The following is a 20,942-nucleotide window of genomic DNA, read 5'->3' on the forward strand; positions in this document are numbered from 1 at the left end:
AGGGCACGTTTTGGGGCTCTAAGGATTGGTTCAATGGTTAACTTACCCTTTAGAATGTCGAAGGCATCTTGAAAACTCTTTCAACATAAAAACTCAAAATATTTGGACAACAACCCAAACAAAGGACAAGCCAACTTCCTGAAGTCCTTTATGAACCTTTGGTAGTATATAGCTAACCCTAATAAAATCTTGACATCTCTCTGCTTTTGTGGAGGTGGGACCCTTTGGATGATTGTTATTTTGTTTAGGTCCACCTACAGTCCTTGCTGAGATATTGAAAGACCTATCATGGTCTCTTTAGTCATTAAGAATTCACATTTTTATGGACTGAGAGACAGGTTCATTTCAATGCATTTGTGCAATACTTTGCCTAGGTTAGTAAGGGCTTCTTGAAAATCACAGGCATAAGGTGTAAAGTCATCCATATAGATTTCCACAACATCATGTACTAATTTAGAAAAAATACTCAAGGTTGTTCTCTAGAAAGTGGTAGGAGCATGGCATAGGAAAAAAGGATGGACCCTATAGGAAAAAGTACCCCAAGGACAGGTGAATATGGTCTTATCCTAGTCTTCTGGGAAGATTTAGATTTGGTTTTACCCACTAAATCCATCTAGGAAGGAAAAACACTTATTCCATGCAAAACCATCTAGAACTTGGTCAATGAAGGGTAGGGGAAAATGATCCTTCTTTGTGGCTTTGTTCAACTCCCTATAATCAACAAAAATCCTACACTTACCATTTTCTTGGGAACTAACACTAAAGGAGAGACTCACTCACTATCAGAGATAGGGTAGATGAATCCTGCATCTAGCAGTTCTGTAGTTCCTTTTTGACTATGTCTTTAAGGGTTGGATTCATCTTCCTTTGTGGTTTCCTGACTAGCTTGCAACCTTATTTGATATATATGTGGTGAGTACACATTGAGGGGTGTAATCCCTTCATTTCCTTGTAACTCCAAGTGAAGACTTCTAGGTTTTCTCTAAACATGTTGCATAACTCTTCCTCTTCAAGAGTAGACAGACATGGATTAATTATCAAAGTTTTCTCTGGGAAAAATTCTATGGTTTTGACACAAAGTGGGTTGAAATTGGACAATCATAAGTCAATTGGATGATTGTCCTTAGTTTCCCTTACTTATTATTCTAGGAGTTAGAATTTGGAGAAGGTGTTCAATTAAATCATCCTCATCTTGATGTCCTCCTCCTATGGTTGTTTCCAAAGCATAAAGTTGGGGAGAATAAACCTCATCTTCTTCCTCCTCCAATCATAAAGGTAAATCATGCTCTAGGGAAGGTTGAACAAGAGGGTATAGGACTAACTATTTAGACATATGCCCATTCTTGATGGTCATATTCCCAACTCTGCATCTAATGTAAGCATCAGATGTGGACAACCATGGCCTCCCAAGGATGAGAGGGTAACTAGTAAGCTTAGCCTTAGCCTAGAGAACTAGAAAATATGCAGGGTACTCCGAGGAGTCAATGGAGACCATCACATCCTCCACAATTCCCTCCAGGGTGACTATGGAACGGCCTGCAAGTTTCAAAACTATTGTGGTCTTCCTCAATGACCCTTGGAGGTTGAGCTTGAGCATGGTGTCCTTGATCATCATATTAATGGAAGCCCCAAGATCAATCAGAGTGTGTGGGACAATGCTTCCATTGATGTGCACATCTACTACAAGGCTTCCAGGGTCCAAGTATTTTGGACATATTATCTGCCCCACATTAAGTTAGATAGCTTCCCAATGACATTAATGATAGGGGCATCCCTTTTTCTTCTTCCTTGATGCTTGAAGCATTTCTCCTTTATCAACTTATTGTAAATGGGAACATCTTATATTTCATACAGAAGGGGGATCTTTACACATAGATTTTTCAATTCTCCTAGAAGTTTAGTTTCTTCTAGGGTAGGCTGGAGTGGTTGGGCTAATCTCTCAGGAAAGGGTTGATTTACTTTAAGATTTCTTTCCTTTGTTTCTTCCTCAACCTCCCTATGTGGAGAGGGAGGTTGGTTGTCTGGGAGAATTCTCCCAGATCTTAGGTTGATTTCCTAGGTTTCTATAGCATAAGCTGGGTATGATTTCTCTCCACTGTATAATGTTGAGCCCACCTATTTTTTGGATTTGGATTTGGCTAGGCAGGCATCTAGGTTTTCTTGGGTGGAGTAGAGTGTAGGAGTTGTGGTTGGGTAGGTGGTGGAGGAAATAGGGTTGGAACATTGTTGAATTGGGGTATTCCACTAATGTTGTCGTTGAACATAAGGTTGAAATGACTGGCTAGCTAGTTGGGAATGATACTGAGATGTATAGTGCCAAGGAGGGGGTGTAGACCAGGAAGGTTGAGAAGGGGGTCCCCAAGAAGGTATAGTTGTGGTTTGGTTGGGGTTGTAATATGCATGGGATGGCCCTTGCATGCCCTGCTGGTATGGTCTAGGACCAAGAGGTCTCCTTTGGTTGACGTAGAAAATATACTCAGTGACCCCTTCAGCACCTTGATATACATCTTTGAGTCTAGGTAAAGAAGGGCACTTGTCTGTGGGGTGGTTTTCTTCACAGACTTAGCAAATCTTAATACAATTCAATGGAAAGTAATTCCTTGGATGCCTCCTGGTGCATCTAGGACAAAATATGGCCAAGGATCTTTCTGCTTCCTCTTGCTTCCTTTTGATGTTCATGGTTTCCAATTGCAAGGCAAGGGTTTGTAGCATATCACTTTTGAAATCTTCTAGGATATTTCCAATTTCACCCTTTATGGATGAATTGGAGGATGATGTACTGACCATATGTTGACTGCCCTTACCCTTTTTCCTGGTTGCCCTAGAATGGTTTCTAAATAGAGTCTTAATAACCTCATAGGGTAATTGGTAGATATCTCCTCCTGCTATCATATGTAAGGTATCTAGAAGATCCTCTGTTACTCCTCTAAGCAAGACCACCTTTAGTGACTCAAGGTCAAGTGTGCACCTGGCCCTTTTGTAACTGAGCTAGAATATTTCTTCATAGTCTTCTAAGGATTCATCCTGGCCTATGGTCATCCTAAAAATATCTTCTTTAGTGTCATTTGACCTACAATAGTGCCTATATTTGTTGTTAAAATCCTATTTCATCTGAGCCCAATTTGTGATGCTATCTCTAGGTAAACCCATCAACCAACACAATGATGCATCTTTGAGGGTAGATGGAAACAGTTTTAACTTTTTCTCATCGTCTGTATAGTCATAGGTTTGACATATAACAAAAAAATCAAATAGGAAAGTGTCAAGGTCCTTTGTGGTCAGGCCATGGAAATGAGGTAGAGAAGAGGGGGTTATATTCTTCATCTTAGTGTCCCCATTGGTCTCCCTAATGGGGAAGGCACCCTCAATTCTCCCTCTATTTCCTCTATCATTCGGATTTCAGCCATTGGTTTAGTAGGAATGGGTTCTTTCTCTTCTTCTTCCTCTGTAGGTTCCTCAAATATGTAAGGTTGCTCACCTAAAGGGTCTTACAATTCACTGTCACTAAAGAATAGAGAAGGTTGACTGTTGGATGCAGTGGGGGTATTTGACAAGAATTTCCCTGAATTGTCCCTATTCCTATGAGGCATGAAAGGAAATGTTTTTGGGTTGGTTTTTGTAATTTTTTTTTTTTTTTTTTTTTTTTTTTTTTTTTTTTTTAATTTGGAAAGTACTATGTAGAAAGGAAATTGTTAATTGAATGAAAAACCACTAACAAGAAAAACTACTTGCTAAATTGAAATTCTACTTGCAAAATGAAATTTCTGATTGAAGGAAGACTACTGATAGAAAGTGACTACTCACTGAATTGAAATTCTACTTGGAGAATGAAAAGGAAAGGAGATAATGAAAAATGAAAGAAAGGAAGCTACTAACAAAGAAACTACTTGCTCAATCGAGATTCTACTTGCAGAATGGAAAGGAAAGCAGATAACAACAACTAAAAGAAAGGAAGAAACTAGATTACTTTTGCAAAAATAAAATAATGGAAGAAAATTGGAGACTAGAAATAGAAGAAAGTAGTAACCACATTCTACTTAGACACCTCCCTAACAATGGCACCAAAAAGTGATGAGCCTAGGTATTGCAACAAGATTGCTACAACTCCCAGGGCTACCAACTTTACTTATCAACCTGGGTTTCATAAAAACTTAGAGGTGACAATGTTATATGCACAAGTAAAAGCGAAGGTCCTTCCTGTTGTCACTGCTCATCTGGAAAGAGATACTAGGGGTTCCAAGCCAGACTTATATAGGGTCATAATAAGCTTAATTTTTTGATTAAAGAAGAGAAAATATATTCTAAGAGAGAGCTACTCTACTACAGTAATGAAGAAAACAACATGTAATGCTAAACCACACCATAAGCTAACTAACCATATAAACAATTATCCTAAAAAAAATTTCTAAATCAATACTAACCTAATGTTGTTATCTAAGTTGCAGAGGTAAAGAGCATTAAACTATACTAAGGAGTAAGCAAAGGACCTAAACTAAATCCGTTTTCCAGTGGAAGAGCAGTTGGAGATCAAAATTGGTGAAAGGAGGACGTAATGATGCAGTAGTGCATAGGGACCGTTGGATCGATCAATGAATATAAGATGGATGGAATAGATATTATTGGGGGTGCCTTAAGTGAATAGATGGATGAATAGGGTTAATGAACAAGATGAAAAATGAAGATCTTATTGCGGGTGATTTAGTGAATAGGTGAACAAACAGGGTAACGAAGCAGATGAATGACAAAGATCTTATTGCAAGGAATTAAGTGAATGGATGGATGAATATGGTAATGAAGTAGATGAATGGAGGAGATCTTATCATGAGGAATTAAGTGAATGGATGGAATAACATGATTAATTGGCAGATGAATGACGTAGATTGTATCATAGGAAGAAAACATGCAGAAATGGAGCGGGTTTCGAAGGTGGTAAGCAATTTCTCGCACGCCCTCAAAGTTGTAATTTGTATTTCTGAATTTCACATGATTAGCCTAACTAAGTAACACGTAGCATGAGAAAACCACTTTTATCGTGTTCTCTCGGGTGAATAATAGTCATACAAGAATCCATGCGAGATTGTGCGATAGTCGTCGGATCGGGCTAGATAGATCGATGATGCAGATTAGGGTGCATAAAGTATTGAGGTGACACAATAGCCGTTGGATCAAGAGACAGATCGATGGTGGAGGTTAGACTGCACAAAGTAGGTGGAAGACCAAAAATATATGCTATCATACATGTACAATAAAGAGGAGCTTTGGTTGCTCGGGTTGGGCCCTAACCCAAGAGCTTCAGACCTCTGAGTTAACTCAGTGATGGCTCAAAACATAACTCATCTTTATTATAAAAATCATGGATTACATAACAAAATGTCACAATTCTTGGAGCTCAGAAATAAAGTAGAATTTTACAATAATAATACCCATCCTACTGAGATCGTAAGCCTATCTACTTATACATCAGAAGTCTCCAACAAATTCCTTCCCATTAGGGAGGCTTGGCTCCGCACTCAAGATAAACTGGTTTCTGTCACTTTCACTTTCTTGGCTATCTTTCTAGTCCTCGTGATTTGGTTATTTTCACTCCAAGCCAATGGAGGAATATTTGAATGGAGGGGTAGTAAATGAGGAGGTTTTGCCTCCTATAATTTCTCTCACTTGTCTCATTCAAGTTTTGACCAATATCTCTACCACAGTTCCTTGATTTTATCCTTTATTCCTGTATTTTCCCTTGATTTTATCCTTTATTCCTACATTACATGTGCATTAGACCATAAAGCAAAATATACAACTCTAACTCATCTCATAAACAAAATATAATAAAAAATTGTGCAATAAGTTATGAGAATAATTGGTTTGACTAGGCTAGGAGGTGAATTAAGGCCAATTAAGGCCCATATTTATGGTTCGATTAGTATTTCGACCCTATACCCAAGTCAGATGAATGATTTTCACATCAGTATCACTACAAGCCTCCACTAGAGTTTCCTTTGGCTTCATCCTACTCAGGCATAGTTCACCATCTTTCGAGTCCCAACCCCCTAAAGAGGGGACCTTTCTTGTCAGCCTCCTTGTGCCTCACAAGTTTTCAAACCTATAGACTCGCACACATGTTAGACTCCTTGGTCCTTATTTCAAGACGGGTCAAATGAAAATCCCGCCATCCCACACCATGAGCGCGCAGGTGCACACAGCCCGCCACAAGGGCACACTCTTCATTCCTCAACCACTGCAATGAAAACTTGACAGGTAGTAATCCACCTGCACTTGTGACGATGCAACAACCTGTGCTGGTTGCACCTCAAGTCGAATGACAGACCAGCTTGAGCCATTCCACATCCAATCGAGACGCATTGATAGCTTCCATCCACTTCCCTCCTGACAATTTCAAGCACTCTTTAACTCTTTTTTCAAAGTCCTTTCCATATTTCCCTCATAGTACTTGTTCACTATCAGTCTCTCGCCCATATTTAGCCTTGGAAAAAATTTACCACCCAATTAGGGTTGCATTCCCAAAAAGCCCAACTCTCCGACAATGCCTCGTGATGTGGCAGGGTCCCAACCCAGCGGGTATGTCACCTTCTCAGGTGCCCCCTTCCAAGGGACTTTTCGAGGTCTCTCGCTAAGGACGCTTCTACAGACTACAATTCAGGCGATGCTACCGCCTGATTTTCATGTTGGGCACTTCTTGGTTCACTCGTAGCTACTAGGGAAATCCTTGTAGGTTTCTTTTCCTCGGCTTAATTATATGTGTAAACACAACGGGTGTTCTCACCTGAGCTAAGGTTACAAGTTGGAGCTAAATCTACCCTACACGATTGGAGGAAAAGAGAGAGAAAAGCAAGTTCAAGTGATGCCACACAAATCCCACATTAGCTAACGCTGACTGCCCATCCAAGGCAACAATATCGCCACTCGCCGACGCATGCCATGAAACATCTCTTGAGCTATTTCAACCAACTGCACTACATTGGGCACGGGTGACCAACTCTGCTAATCCCTAACATATTGTAGGGAGTGCATTTGAATGAGATGCAATGCCCAAACAGACGTTCCATCAACTGAGGCCTCATGCACAAATTGTGTTAAAAAACTCAACGATTCATCCAAGGATTCTGCAATTCACACTAAGTATCGAATTTCACTATGTTCTTCATCATAACAAGAGCTGAGATATCCATTTTCGAGATTCATTTCCATGTATTACCAACAAATCTACCACAACACTGAATAAGGTCACCCCCCATGACAAATGTAAGGCTAAGGGCCAAAAGGAGGAAAGGAAGAAAAATGCATGAAAGAAAGAGAAACAAAGGTCTCTACCTGCTCACAGGAGGAGGCTCAAACAAAGAAAAATCTTCTTGAGTCCCATGCCCTCACAAAAAGTGGGGAAATTCTTGGAACAACAATCAAGAAGGCATGCATGGCCACCCCAGGAACTCACACTACTTTCAATCCTTCCTGAACACCAGTCCACAACAGTTCCCCCTTTTCTCCATAAAGCTAGGGACCGAAAGGAAGAAGGGAAGAAAACAAGGTGAAAGGAATAGAGATCAAATGTGGCTACCAGCTCACAAGGGGAGGTTCAAAAAAATCACAATCCATCCAAGCCATGTTCCTTCACAAAAAGGGTGGAATTGAAGGGCATGATGATCAAGAAGGACAAGGGTGGCTACCTAGAGAGCTCACACTATGTTTTGTCCTTCCAAAACACCAATCCACAACAATCCCACCTTTTCTCCATAAAGCTAGGGGCAAAAAGGAATAAGGGAAGAAAACAACATGAAAGAAAGAGATATCAAATGTGGCTACTAGATAACAAGGGGAGGCTTAAATAGAAAAAAAGCTTCCCCAACCTTGTGCCTTCAAAAAAAGGGGGGAACTATAGGGGACGACAATCAAGAAGGACTAGGGTGGCCACCCCAAGAGCTCTCACTTTGTTTTGTCCTTCCTGAACACCAATCCACAATAATCCCACCTTTTCTCCATAAATATAGGGGCAAAAGGAATAATTGAAGAAAACAAAATGAAATAAAGAGATATCAAATGTGGCTACCCTCTCACAAGAGGAGGCTCAAACAGAGAACAAGCTTCCCCAACCCCATTCCTTCACAAAAATGGGGGAACTATAGGGTATGACAATCAAGAAGGACTAGGGTGGCCACCCGAGGAACTCACACTACTTTTCGTCCTTCTTGAGCACAAATCCAAAAAAATCCCACCTTCTCTCCGTAAATCTAGGGGCCAAAAGGAAGAAGGGAAGAAAACAACATGAAAGAAAGAGATATCAAATGTGGCTATTAGCTCACATGGGGAGGCCTAAGTGGAGAACAAGATTCCCAAACCCTGTGCCTTTGTAAAAAGGGGGGAACTGTAGGGGAAAGTGGTCGAGAAGGACTAGGGTGGCCACCCCAGGAACTCACACTTCTTTTCATCCTTCCTGAACACCAATCCAAAATAATCCCATGTTTTCTCCGTAAAGTTAGGGGACAACGGAATAAGGGAAGAAAACAACACCAAAGAAATAAAAATACCAAGAAAAAGGAGAGGCTCAACACGACGGTGAGGAAATGTTTCCTAACTAAAAATAAAGAAAATAATGCACCCAACCAAAGCATCCCACCTCTTTACACCCTCTCACATACACTATGACACAACACCCTTTCTAGCTTACAACATAACAAACAAAAATCAAACAACCCCTAAACTTTACCACTAGAAAAGATGAAGGCCACGATGAGACCAGTGTCTGGAGCACATTACTGATATGTAAACTACCCCCCCAACCAACACAAGGCTTCAAAAGACAAATAGACTAATAATAAAGCCACCTTGCTATTGCACCCCTCCATGTACAAAACACCCAACAACCTTTCCAGCGATAAAGTCAATGGGGGTCAAGAATCAAACTCCAAATAGGAGTTGTCATGCTAGAGAAAGTGCACACCACAAAACCAAGAAATGACCAAGTCACACAAAAAGCCCATAATCGAAAGGGAGAAACAAAGACAGATTCCGCTACTTCTTTCCTTAGAAGGGGAGTCACTCATGAAAGGATGAAGAATTCCCTTGACAACAAAGATACGAGATAAGAATGCCACCTCATGCCCATTGGCATGGAAACTTGTGATCTCGATGGAGGTCAGGCCGAGGGAGGGTTTTTTCATTACCTGAACACCCAACCCTTCCGCAAGGTAATATTGAGGAACGGTCAAGAGGACTAGGGTGGCTAGTCCAATGGTTGAACCACTCTTCATCCATCCCATATTCACCCCACCTTGACAATTTCCCCTTGCGGAAGGTTTGAGGTACCATGCACACATGAAACCACTCCCTTGACCCAACCACTAGCAAAACAACTCACCCAAGCAACACATAAACCACTGCCACCTTTTCAAGGGAACCAACTATGGAGGCCAGCACGCTTGGCCCATGCCTTCCAATGAATAAAATACTGAGCACTGTTGCTACAAACTATTCTAAATGTATCCATTATATTTCCCAAGAACCTCAACTACATCAACTATGCCCCACTGACCAGATCGTTGGAGAGGAATCCCAAGAAACAAGCTTCTGAAACCCCCTACAGAAACACACTAGGGGAAGGAAAAACAAAGCTTGGGTGGGACATCACAAACATGGCTTGTAATCACACACGAAAAAACAAGCATGACCTCAAGATAAGAAACCAACAATGTTCCCACCAAACACCAAACCCGATCGCTTAGAGACACACCACATAGGCCCACATTGCAATCGAAACCCGCCCGACTTGAACAAAAAAATAAAACCCCTGCTATCTGCAGTAACCTTGTTATGACTTCCCCTTCCCATAAATGATAAGGTTCAATGAACTTCTCATAATGTCAACGACGGTGAACCACCATCATTGACCCAATCCTAACACTTCACCAGATCTTTCAATCGGTAGGAATGACGGGCAATGTGTATAAAGGATAGGGACATAGCCAACATGAGTTGATGACACATTCTTACTAGGAATTCTTCATTGAAGACCAATAATTGCAATGGTCTATCCCCATCATGATGCAATTTGAGAATATTTCTAGATCCTCTTGAACCAAGAAGAAAAACTTGTTGGCTGGATCAGTGTAGCGCACGTGCGCTTAGAACATCTAAGGGCATCACAAACCTGTTATTGCCTCAAACTACCATGGCCTAAATTACCATAGTCCCTCTGACAAGTTGGTTGTGAAGGGGAGCCTCTACGTAGCTAGCTAGCAGGCCGAGGTCTCGTTTATTATCAGAATTAACCAGACAAATCGCTTCACCATATAAGAAAGGCCATCCACCACCAACCATAGGGTCAAGAAAGAGCTCTCAATCTATCAATCCTTACTATGTCTAGACCTGGTAAGATTCCTTGTGTTGAGTCAAATTAAGCTGCAGGATCCACTCCTGGTTTTTCCCTTCTGTTAATTCTTTTAATTTTCAGCCTTGCAACCATACTCTCCCCAAAAACCAAACAATCTGATTTCTCAGAAGGTGCTGGTGGAGTCCTTAGACCAGAATTCGCCAATCCCTGGCTGGCATCATTTATGGTTGAGACTAGGATGGTAGCTAATCATCTTTGAGCCCCCAACATTCATTCTTGATTAATTAAAACATCCTTGGTAAATACTTTCGTAGTGGTCCATCTTTCATAAATCCAATAATTTCACCTTTGACAATGAAATACGAATTCCCTTGACAGTACCTATTAATCATTACTTTGGTCCCAAAGGCCAACACAATAGGACTTGACTCCTATCACGTTATTCCATGCTAATGTATTCAGAGCATAAGCTTGCTTTGAGCAATCTAATTTTTTCAAAATAACAGCACTGGAGACGTGACCTAGCCAATTAAGGCCAAGAGCATGCCACCTATAAAATTCACGGAAGGGAAGGTGCACACTGAGTAGGTGGACCGAACTTTATGACCTAAGATCCAACTACGAGCTTTTTAGATGCAAAAAATTAAATATACGCTATTGGAGCTGGAATTATCGCAACTACTGGCACCAGACTTTCCCTCCAATGGATCCTCGTTAAGGGATTTAGATTGTACTCATTCCAATTACTAGACTCAATGAGCCTAGTATTGTTATTTATTGTCACTACCTCCCCATATTAGGATTGGGTAATTTTCTCACCCGCTGCCTTCCTTGGATGTGGTAGTCTTTTCTCAGGGTCCCTCTCTGAAATCGAACCACAATTCTCCATCACCCATCACCACCATGGTAGGCCTCTATCCTACCATCGAAAGTTGATAGGGCATAGATTTGAATGAAGCATCTCCAGCACAAGGGCTGTGTGATCTGTTGATTTATCATGATTCATTGGAGAAGTGGGCAAGCCCGCACCAACCTTTTATCTAAAAATTGCATCCCTTCCAAAGAGTCAAGACTTGGTGCACGTATTAACTCTAGAATTACTACGGTTATCGAACTAGTATGGTACCATTGAAAAAACTGTAACTGATTTAATGAGCCATCCGTAGTTTCACAATATGAATTAGTTCATACTTAGACATGGATTTCTTAATCTTTGAGACAAGCATATGACTACTGGCAGGATCAACCAAGTATCACCCTCCCACTTCAAAGGGAATTCCAGGTGATCTATTACTAAGAGCCAACCTGAACACCCAACAAGTCAAAGAGATATAAAAATATCATGTAAAACTTTCATGCCTTGCACCTCTTGCATCCCAAGAAGGAAACACACACAACATGCCAAGGAGATGGTGAAAAATGGGTAGACCTTCCGAGTCATAATGCACCAAGTCCACTTCAGAGTTTGCAACCACACCCCAACCAACAAGAAAATGAGAAATCACTCACCCACTCCCTTAGAAATTCCTCCATAAACCTCCACATCCCACACTGAGGCCACTTAGGAGTCCACCCAGACAACAGTAACAGTGGACCTCAATCTCCCGACCACCTGTGGTAGCCCTGATGCAAAGGAAATAAATGGAGAATGACCAACCAGACAACCTCTATATTATAAATGTGCCCCAACACTCCCTGCCCCACACCGAGGTCACCTAGGAATCCACCCGGACAACAGCAACAGTGGACCTCGATCTCTCGACTGCCTACAGGAGTCTTGATGTGAAGGAAAATGAAGTAAATAAAAAGAGGGTGACCGACTACAAATCATATCTTAGAGAGTCCATAAAAACGTCCTCACCCTGCACCAATGCCAATTAGGAGTCCACCCAGATAGCATCAATAGTGGACCCCAATCGGATGTTCGCCTATGACATCCTTGATGCAATAACAAGGGAAGGAAATAGTACAGAGGCCAACTAGGAGTCCACCTGGATAACAGGAATGATGGAGCTTGATCGCATGATCTCTTGTGGTAGCCTCAATGCAAAGGCAAAGGAAGGAAATAAAACAAGACTGATTGAGCCCACAACCTCTCTTGGAAATGTCCCCTGACCCTCCCTGCCCCGCACCAAGGCCACTTAGGAGTCCACCCTGATAGTAACAACGGTGGACCTGGATCACTTGACTTCCTGTAGCAACCACGATGTGAAGGAAAAGGAACAAAATAAATTCAAATCAAGAGGCTCACTACACAATAAAAGAACATATCCAAACAGGAGGATGGATTGAGAAGCTCTGCACCCCATGCACCCTACATATAGGAAACCTAGGAGATTTCCCATAGCTTTACCAACTGGACAATTAATACATTTCACCTATAGTCACCTCCACATAGAGGAGGGATGTCGAAGCATTCCACCTCGAAATCCTTCTTCTAAATATCCCCCACCATCGACATAGAAATCCTTCTTCCCAGTGGACCACGATCACATACACAATTGAAACAACAAATACCCATAAACATTATGACTTAACATTTCCAGTCGCAAAAGCCTACCATGCACGAGAGATGGAAAGAAAATTTTGAGCACTCGATCAAACATATGGGCCACCACACCTATCAAAACCTCAAAGACAATGCAACCATAGACGATGTGCACTTTGAAAAGAATGCCAACCCTTAACCTTACATCAACGAGAAAAACTCCTCACATCGCCTGACGGAAAAAGAAAGCAAGAGGGGGGACAGGTGGTTTACAACCAAAACTCTTTCATGTTCCTCTTAAATGTATGCATCTCAACCGACAATGTGAATATAGAAAGAGTACACGCACAAGAAATCGGCACCATAAACAACCAAACAATGAAGAGGGTAGCCATCACAGGGAGCCACACCACAAGAACACATACAACTCCGAGAACATAGAGTAGAAGGGGAATTGTTCATATATGCCTCCCAGGACAAGCATGGCCAACATTATCACTCATATGCTACAGAGTGGGTATGGAGAAAAGATAAAAATCAACCACCCTACAAATGACCCAAGGACATTCTTTAGGAAAACCTGAAAAACCAACTCAATTACCAACCCACCTTTCACATGAAAAACAAACCCCTGCCCACCAAATAGGGAGGAGGTGAACAATATAACGAGGATCCAATTTCAATGGAGCCATAGATGGCTGCTCAACCTAACCAAAATTTTCTATTCACAACAACTTAGGGGCACGATAGCAACATAGGCACAACAGAGTTTTGGAGCTTCCATCTGGGACCACAACAACGAAGGCACAAAGGAGAGTTGAGAAAATTGATCATTTTTATCATTTGGATGGGCACAAGGAACAAGGACGAGCATGACCAACATTACCAACCATGTGCTATCGAGTGGGGATGGAGAGAAGATGAAAATTAGCCACCCTACAAATGACCCAAGGCCACTATTTAGGGAAACCTGAAAAGACAACTCAATTACTAACCCACCTTTCACACGAAAATCAAACCCATCACTTGTATCATCTGGATGGGTATGAGGGACCAGGATGAGCCCAGGAGCCACACCACAGCAACCCATTCAACCCCAAGAACTTAGAGAGCAGAAGGGGAATTGTTCACATATGCCTCCCGGGACGAGCATGGCCACATTACCACTCATGTGCTAATGATCGAGGATTGAGAGAAGATGAAGATCGACCACCCTACAAATGACCCAAGGCCATTCTTCAAGCAAACCTGAAAAAGAAAAAAAAAAAAAACTCAATTACCAACCCACCTTTCACACGAAAAGTTGACTGAGGGACCAAGACTAGCATGGCCAACAATACCACTCATGTGCTACTGAGTGGAGATGGAGAATAGATGAAAATTGGCCACCCTACAATTAACCCAAGGCCATCCTTCAGGTAGACCCGAACAAACATCTCAATTACCAGCCCACTTTTCACATGAAAAGCAAACCCTGCCAGACCCACCCGAATGAGTTTACATGGGTACCCTCACATGACCCGACCTAACCCAACCGAACGTGCTTTCAAGGGCACCCTCACACAAATCGACCCAACCTGACCCACATGAACAAGTTTACATGGGAACCCACACCCTTCTGAAATGAAGGCACAAGGGAGATTCGAGAAAACAAGTGGCACAAATGTGTGGAACGCCCACCCTCACATAGAACAACCCAGCCGTATGAGTTTACATGAGGGCCCTCAAATTACCCGACCAAACGAGTTTACACGGGCCCTCTCACATGACACAACCTGACCTGCCCAAAATGAGTTTACACAGGCACCCTCACACGACCCGACCCAACCCAACCCGACCAAATGAGTTTACATGGTCTCCCTCACATGATAGGACCCAACCCGCTCGAATGAGTTTACATGGGCGCCAACACCTGATCGAAATGAAGGCACATGGGAGAGCTAGGCAGATGGTCCACACAAATGTGCACAAGGCCCACACATGGTCACAACTTAACATTCTTTATACGTGCACTTGTGCCTGAGCGTGCCCTCACCCGAAATGACCAGCCAAACAAGTTTACATGGGTGCCCTCAAACAAACTGGACAAATGAGTTTACATGGGCACCCTCAAATGACCTGAACGAAAGAGTTTACATGGCAAATGACTAGCCTGAACGAGATTACATAGGCACCCTCGAACAACCCGCCCAAATGAGTTTACACAGGCACCCTCAAACAACTCGACCAAATGAGTTTACATGGCAAATGAAGGCACATGGGAGAGTTGGGAAAACAGACTGCACGAATGTGCAAAAATCCCACCCTTGGGCACAACATAAGATTTTTGACACTGGCGCATGTGCCTAAGTGGGCCCTCACACATCACGACCTGACACACCCGAACTAGTTTACAAGGGCACCCTCACACTATCTGACTCAACCAAACCAATCAAATTTACACGGGCACCCTCACACGACGTGAGATAGTTTCCATCGTCATGGAAACCCCAAGTTCCCAGCATTGGAGCTTTTTTGAAAACCTCGAGTTTCCATCATGCTGTAAAATATGGAAACACATGGTTCCATCAAGGGCGTGACGTGGAAACCCCAAGTTTTCTAGGCTTGGGTGTTGCAGTGCAACATGGATACCACAAGTTTCCCCAGGTTTGGGTGCTGGGCCATGACATGGAAACCCCAGATTTTGGGCGATGGGTGGAAACCCCAAATATTAGGTGTCGGGCCGCGACATGGAAACCCCAAATTTTGGGCTTTGGGGCATGACATGGAAACCCGAAATTTTGGGCACTAGGGCGCTACATGGAAACCCCAAATTTAGGGTGTTGGGGCATGACATGGAAACCCCAATTTTACTGGGCTTAATTGTCTTTTCTGTCACAATGTGGAAACCCAAAATTTTGGGCATCGGGGTGTGACATGGAAACCCAAAATTTTGGGCATCGGGGTGTGACATGGAAACCCCATATTTCCTGCCACCAAGCAAAGAATTTATGAGATGTGAGCAATAAAAAATTGTCATTTGGAGGAAGAGGCAAAGGTTAGAGAGTTTTCTAGATTTGTTTCAATAATGTGTGACAAGAGGGAAGCTCTGAATTGAGGCAACCAAGGGGTAAATCTTAGTGGATCGTGGAAACAAGGCCACTCTACCACTTACAATACCTCATCACATATTTAAGTCATCTCCAAAGGATTCTTCTCAATGACGATTTGGACTTGAACTTCAAAGCTGCCCTAACCGAGATTCTTCATGGTCGTGGTTTGAAAATGACATGGGCCCCTAAGGTCAACAAAGTGATGCCCCTATTGCAGGTCGAGATACAGTTGAAGAGTGACATGCACCACTTCAAGGATGGATTCTGACTTAGAGGCGTTCAATCATAATCCTACATGTAGTAGCTTCGCGCCACTGGATTTTCAACCAAGCACGATGACCGATTTTTTGAATCAATGGTTCCTCTCATACTAAGTTCAATTACTATTATGGTGTGGTTCATCAGTAGGGTAAAAGTAACCTGTCTCATGATGGTCTAAACCGAGCTCATGTTCCCTATTGGTGGGTGAACAATCCAATGCTTTGTGAATTTTGCTTCACAATGATAGGAAGAGTCGACATCGAAGGATCAAAACGCAATGTCGCTATGAACGCTTGGCTGCCACAAGCCAATTATCCCTGTGGTAACTTTTCTGACACCTCTAGCTTCAAATTATAAAAGTTTAAAGGATCAATAGGCCACACAATCATTGTTTGTATTTATACTAAAAGTAAAAATCAAATAAGTTTTTACCGTTTTGTTCAACACGAGATTTATGTTCTCGTTGAGTTCATCTTAGGACACCTGCATTATCTTTTAAGATATCTGTCACCCTAGCCAAACTCCCCACATGACAATGTATTCCACCCAGATCAACCCACCGAAACATACCTTAAGGCCAAAAACAGGGACAGTGCCTCGTCTCCGCCCTATGGAATAAGTAAAATAATGATAAAGGTAGTGGTATTTCACTTGCGCTGAAAATGGCTCCCACTTAAAGTCGAACTAGAGTAAAGCTCAACAAGTTCTTCTTTCCCCACTGATTCTTCCAAGCCCATCCCCTTGGCTATGGTTTTGCTAGATACTAGATAGGGAGAGTGGGAATCTCGTTAATCCATTCATGCGCGTCACTAATTAGATGACGAGGCATTTGGCTACCTTAAGAGAGTCATAGTTACTACTGTCATTTACCTTCGCTTGGTTGAATTTATTCACTTTGACATTCAGAGCACTCGGAAGAAATCACATTGTGTTAGTATCCATAGGTACCATCGCAATGATTTTCTAAAATTAAACAGTCATATTCCCCTTGTCCATACCAGTTCTGAGTCGAATGTTCGCTGCTTATGGAAAGGACCTCGATAGGGAGCATTCTACGCCTGTAGCCCAATCAGCATGTGACTGCCCACCCTTACTGTGAGAGTAGCTCAAAAATACTACTAATAGCCCATGAGTTGAGGGAGTAGACCCCTAAGCCCAGCCCTCAGATCCAATCATTTTCTTGAAGTTACGAATCCATTTTTCTGACTTCCCTTACCTAAATTTTTCTATTGACCAAAGGTTTTTCACCTTGGAGACCTGATGTGGTTATGAGTACAACTGGGCATAAATGATACTCGATCCTCTAGATTTTCAAATGCTACTAAGGGTATATTGGACACTGTAAGATGTGTTGTGCTCTTCCAGCTACTGGACCCTATCTCTGGGTGAACCGATTCCAAGGTGGGAAAGCTATTAAAAAGAAAAGATAATTCTTTGTTGGGCCCCTGATGACATCTCCAGATTTCCTAACATTTATGCCCATCGCCATGACCTGGTTTGGGAATATTAACCTGATTCTCTTTTGATACTCATGTAGAGTGCACCCTTGATACAAGGATTCCCCATCTCTTAGGATCGACTAACCCATGTCCAAGTGTCGTTAACATGGAACCTTTCCCCACTTCAATCTTCAAAGTTCTCAATTGAATATTTGCTACTACCACCAAGATATGCATTGGGGGCTGATCCACCCAAGCTCATGCCCGAGGTTTCTCAATGACCCCTGTGTCCTCCTACTTGTTGAAGCTAGGAAATTGCTCCGATGGTCGAGTATAGGTTGTGCGCTTCAGCACCATCCATTTCTGGGGCTAGTTGATTTGGCAGGTGAGTTGTTGCACACTCCTTAGAAGATTTCAACTTCTATGACCATCGTCCTACTATCTTAATCAACCAAAACCATTTTTGGGATCTATGTTAGTGAGCAATTTGGCATCGTAACTTGAATTTGGGTTCATCCCACATCACAAATTCTTATTACCAAAAATGGCCCACTTGGAGATCTCGATTCCATGGCACGGCTAAATGGAGTAGCTACACCCTCTTACCTATTTAGAGTTTGATAATAGGTCGAGGGTGTTATGCCCTCGATGTCTCTAGTCATTTTATTTACCGGATAAAACTTGCACGTGAGCTCTAGCTATCCTAAGGGAAACTTTGGAGGAAACCAGCTACTAGATGGTTCAATTAGTCTTTTGCCACTATGCCCAATTCAGAAAAACGATTTGCACGTCAGTATCACTATGAGCCTCTACCAAAGTTTCCTCTGGCTTCGCCCTGCTCAGGCATAGTTCACCATCTTTTGGGTCCCAATAGGTGTGCTCGCACTCTAACCCTTCACATAAGCTCAAGGTTGGTCAACGATGCACCTCTAGAGAGGGGATCTTGCCCATCAACTTCCTTACACCTCGCAGGTTTTCAAACCCACTAACTCACATGATAGTATTGGTATATTCATCCCTCCTTCAGTGATCAAATTTCTCTTTTTTCATGCATATTAGGTGTCCCATCCGATCAGCTGCATTCCATTAGGTCATGGATCAACTAATGGTAGTGGTTCATTGTCAAATTTCCCTCATGGCATTTACTTGCTAGCCTGTTTTCACATGTTTAGGTCATTTATTGTCATTTTATTTCATTCTATTTATCAAAGAGATTTTTAGGGTTTTTAGGTTTCTCTAGGTCTATGGTTTGTCACTATGGTCTTCAAAAATCCAATAAAGGGTCAGCAGGCACATGAGGAGGTCTAATAAGTTCATAAGATCAAAATTTCACAAATGATATGCTCAATAAGTGATTTTTACCTCAAAACTTTGTTTTGAGGTGAAAACAGAGTTTTTAGTTTTTATGTACAAAATTTATGTAATTTGATATATTTTCTATATGTAATAAGTTCCAGCTGCTGCCCTTGATTCACCATGTCAATTCCAGCCACTGTAGACAAAATCAAAAGCATCAATGCATCAGTTTACCAAGTGACCAAGAAAAGTCAACTTAAATGAAAAAATAGAGCTAATGACCAAAAGTGACTTGGACATTAGAAAAGTGGGTCTGAATAAGTAAAAAATTTAAAGCCATCCATATATAAAGTGAAAGGGGTTCCATTTATCATTTTATTGTGCAAAATACCCTTGGAGAGCAAAAAATAGCAATTTGGACGAAGATTGAGCTTTGGAGGTCAAAAACCCTGTTTTTCAAGCAAAATTGCCTGGCACTACCCATCAGAGGCAGTGCTCTGCGCATCAGAGGCAGTGTGCTACGCATCAGATTGGCACTGTGCATCAATGACTTTCTATCAGTGTTAAAATGTGCGCTTCAGCACCATGACTTAACAGTGTTTATCACTTTATTGTCATCAATATTATTGTTGTGTATTAGCTTACTCAGTTGGGAGTGCCATGGGACACCTTCATTGTCCATGAAATCTTCAAGGGGCTTCGAATTTTTGCACATCCTCAAGAGGAAGGTGTAACTTCCGAGCAACAAAAGGATCATGAAAGAAAAACTGAAGAAGCTCACATTCCTATGTTTATAACTTATGAAAAAGGTACAAGAAGACATTTTGCAGCTGCCAAACGAGTATTATCTCCACCAGGGGTGGAAGGGGTCTTGCTTCCTTCACCGGATCATAGGCAAATGCTATCTTCACCTGGGGTGAAAGGGGATTTTCCTTCTTCTTCATTAGTATAGGTATAGGACAAAGGAAAGCAAGAATTGCATGATGAAGGGCCTATTGAAGGGCAAGGTAGAGATTTTGTTTTGGTTGCAGAAGATAACACTGATTTGGGCTCCCAAAGCTCAAGACTCAAGGATGTGGTCATCAAAGAGAAAGAAACTGAGATCCAAGTCTTATTACTTGACCTTGAGAGGGCTAAGTGGATCATTAACTTCCTTAAGCAAGAGAACAAGCAATTGGAGGACAAGCAAACAATCATGGAGCTGTAAACCATTAGGGAAAAAAGGCAAGTGGCAAAAAGAAGGAAAATCAAGATGAGATCACTAGAACAAGAAATAGAGGTTGACCGAGAATCATGGTTGGAAAGAGTGAATATCCACCTTGAGAAGCTACCTGATAATGCTAACAAGGAGAAGAACATGTTGCACCACATGGCTTATCACTATTTGGCCTGAAACATAATTTGCAAGATAAGGATAAGAAGCCTAAAAGCTAAGTTAAAGAAAGACTTAGAAGCCAAAAGGGAGCAAGATAAACTTAAAACTTTGGCTAAAGCTTCCTTGTCTTAGTAAAGAAATTAGTAATCTTTCCTCTTGCCAAATTTGAAGCAATTTTTAGGAATTTTTGTCATTTCACAAATTTTAATTGCAAAACATAGGAATTTTCCTCTAATGTGTAATGCCCTAGCGTTACGCATTGAGCTCGCTTTGAATTTTGCTAGATGGTTTACATTTTTGGATTTCTCATGGAAAAATACTAAAACCCAGAAAGTTTCATGAAATTTGGAGGAGATTTGGGTCACCTAAAGGGAAAAAAACACCTAAAAATGCCCTCTCTGCCACTTTTAGGACCCACAGGAAGCAGTTTTGAGAGAAGTGATTTTTGAAGGGGCAAATGGACTCCAAATCCAAAAATTTGAGTTGTCCTAGAAAGTATATGGATAGAGATTTCCAAAAAGACATCTTGGAGCTATTTGGTGAAGGGTAAGGCCTTAATACTTTGCCTTCAAGTGGCACTACGCATCAGGTAGATCGCGTTGTGCATCAGGCAAAATTTTGCCAATTTTGCTCAAAAACTCAAAATTTCACCTAG

At 41.8% G+C, this 20,942-nt stretch overlaps 3 pseudogenes; all 3 read right to left on the reverse strand.

Annotated features, from left to right (window-relative positions):
* Positions 1-7,035: 7,035 nt before the first annotated feature.
* LOC149238798 (5.8S ribosomal RNA) lies at positions 7,036-7,192 on the reverse strand (annotated as a pseudogene).
* Positions 7,193-9,782: 2,590 nt separating this feature from the next.
* On the reverse strand, positions 9,783-11,589 carry LOC149238799 (18S ribosomal RNA; annotated as a pseudogene).
* Positions 11,590-15,912: 4,323 nt separating this feature from the next.
* LOC149238800 (25S ribosomal RNA) lies at positions 15,913-18,841 on the reverse strand (annotated as a pseudogene).
* Between the last annotated feature and the right edge of the window lie 2,101 nt (positions 18,842-20,942).

Source organism: Pinus tabuliformis, chromosome 8 (genome assembly GCF_031772625.1).
Source record: "Pinus tabuliformis cultivar Carrire ecotype Pingquan chromosome 8, CPIR1, whole genome shotgun sequence".
Lineage (NCBI taxonomy): Eukaryota > Viridiplantae > Streptophyta > Pinopsida > Pinales > Pinaceae > Pinus > Pinus tabuliformis.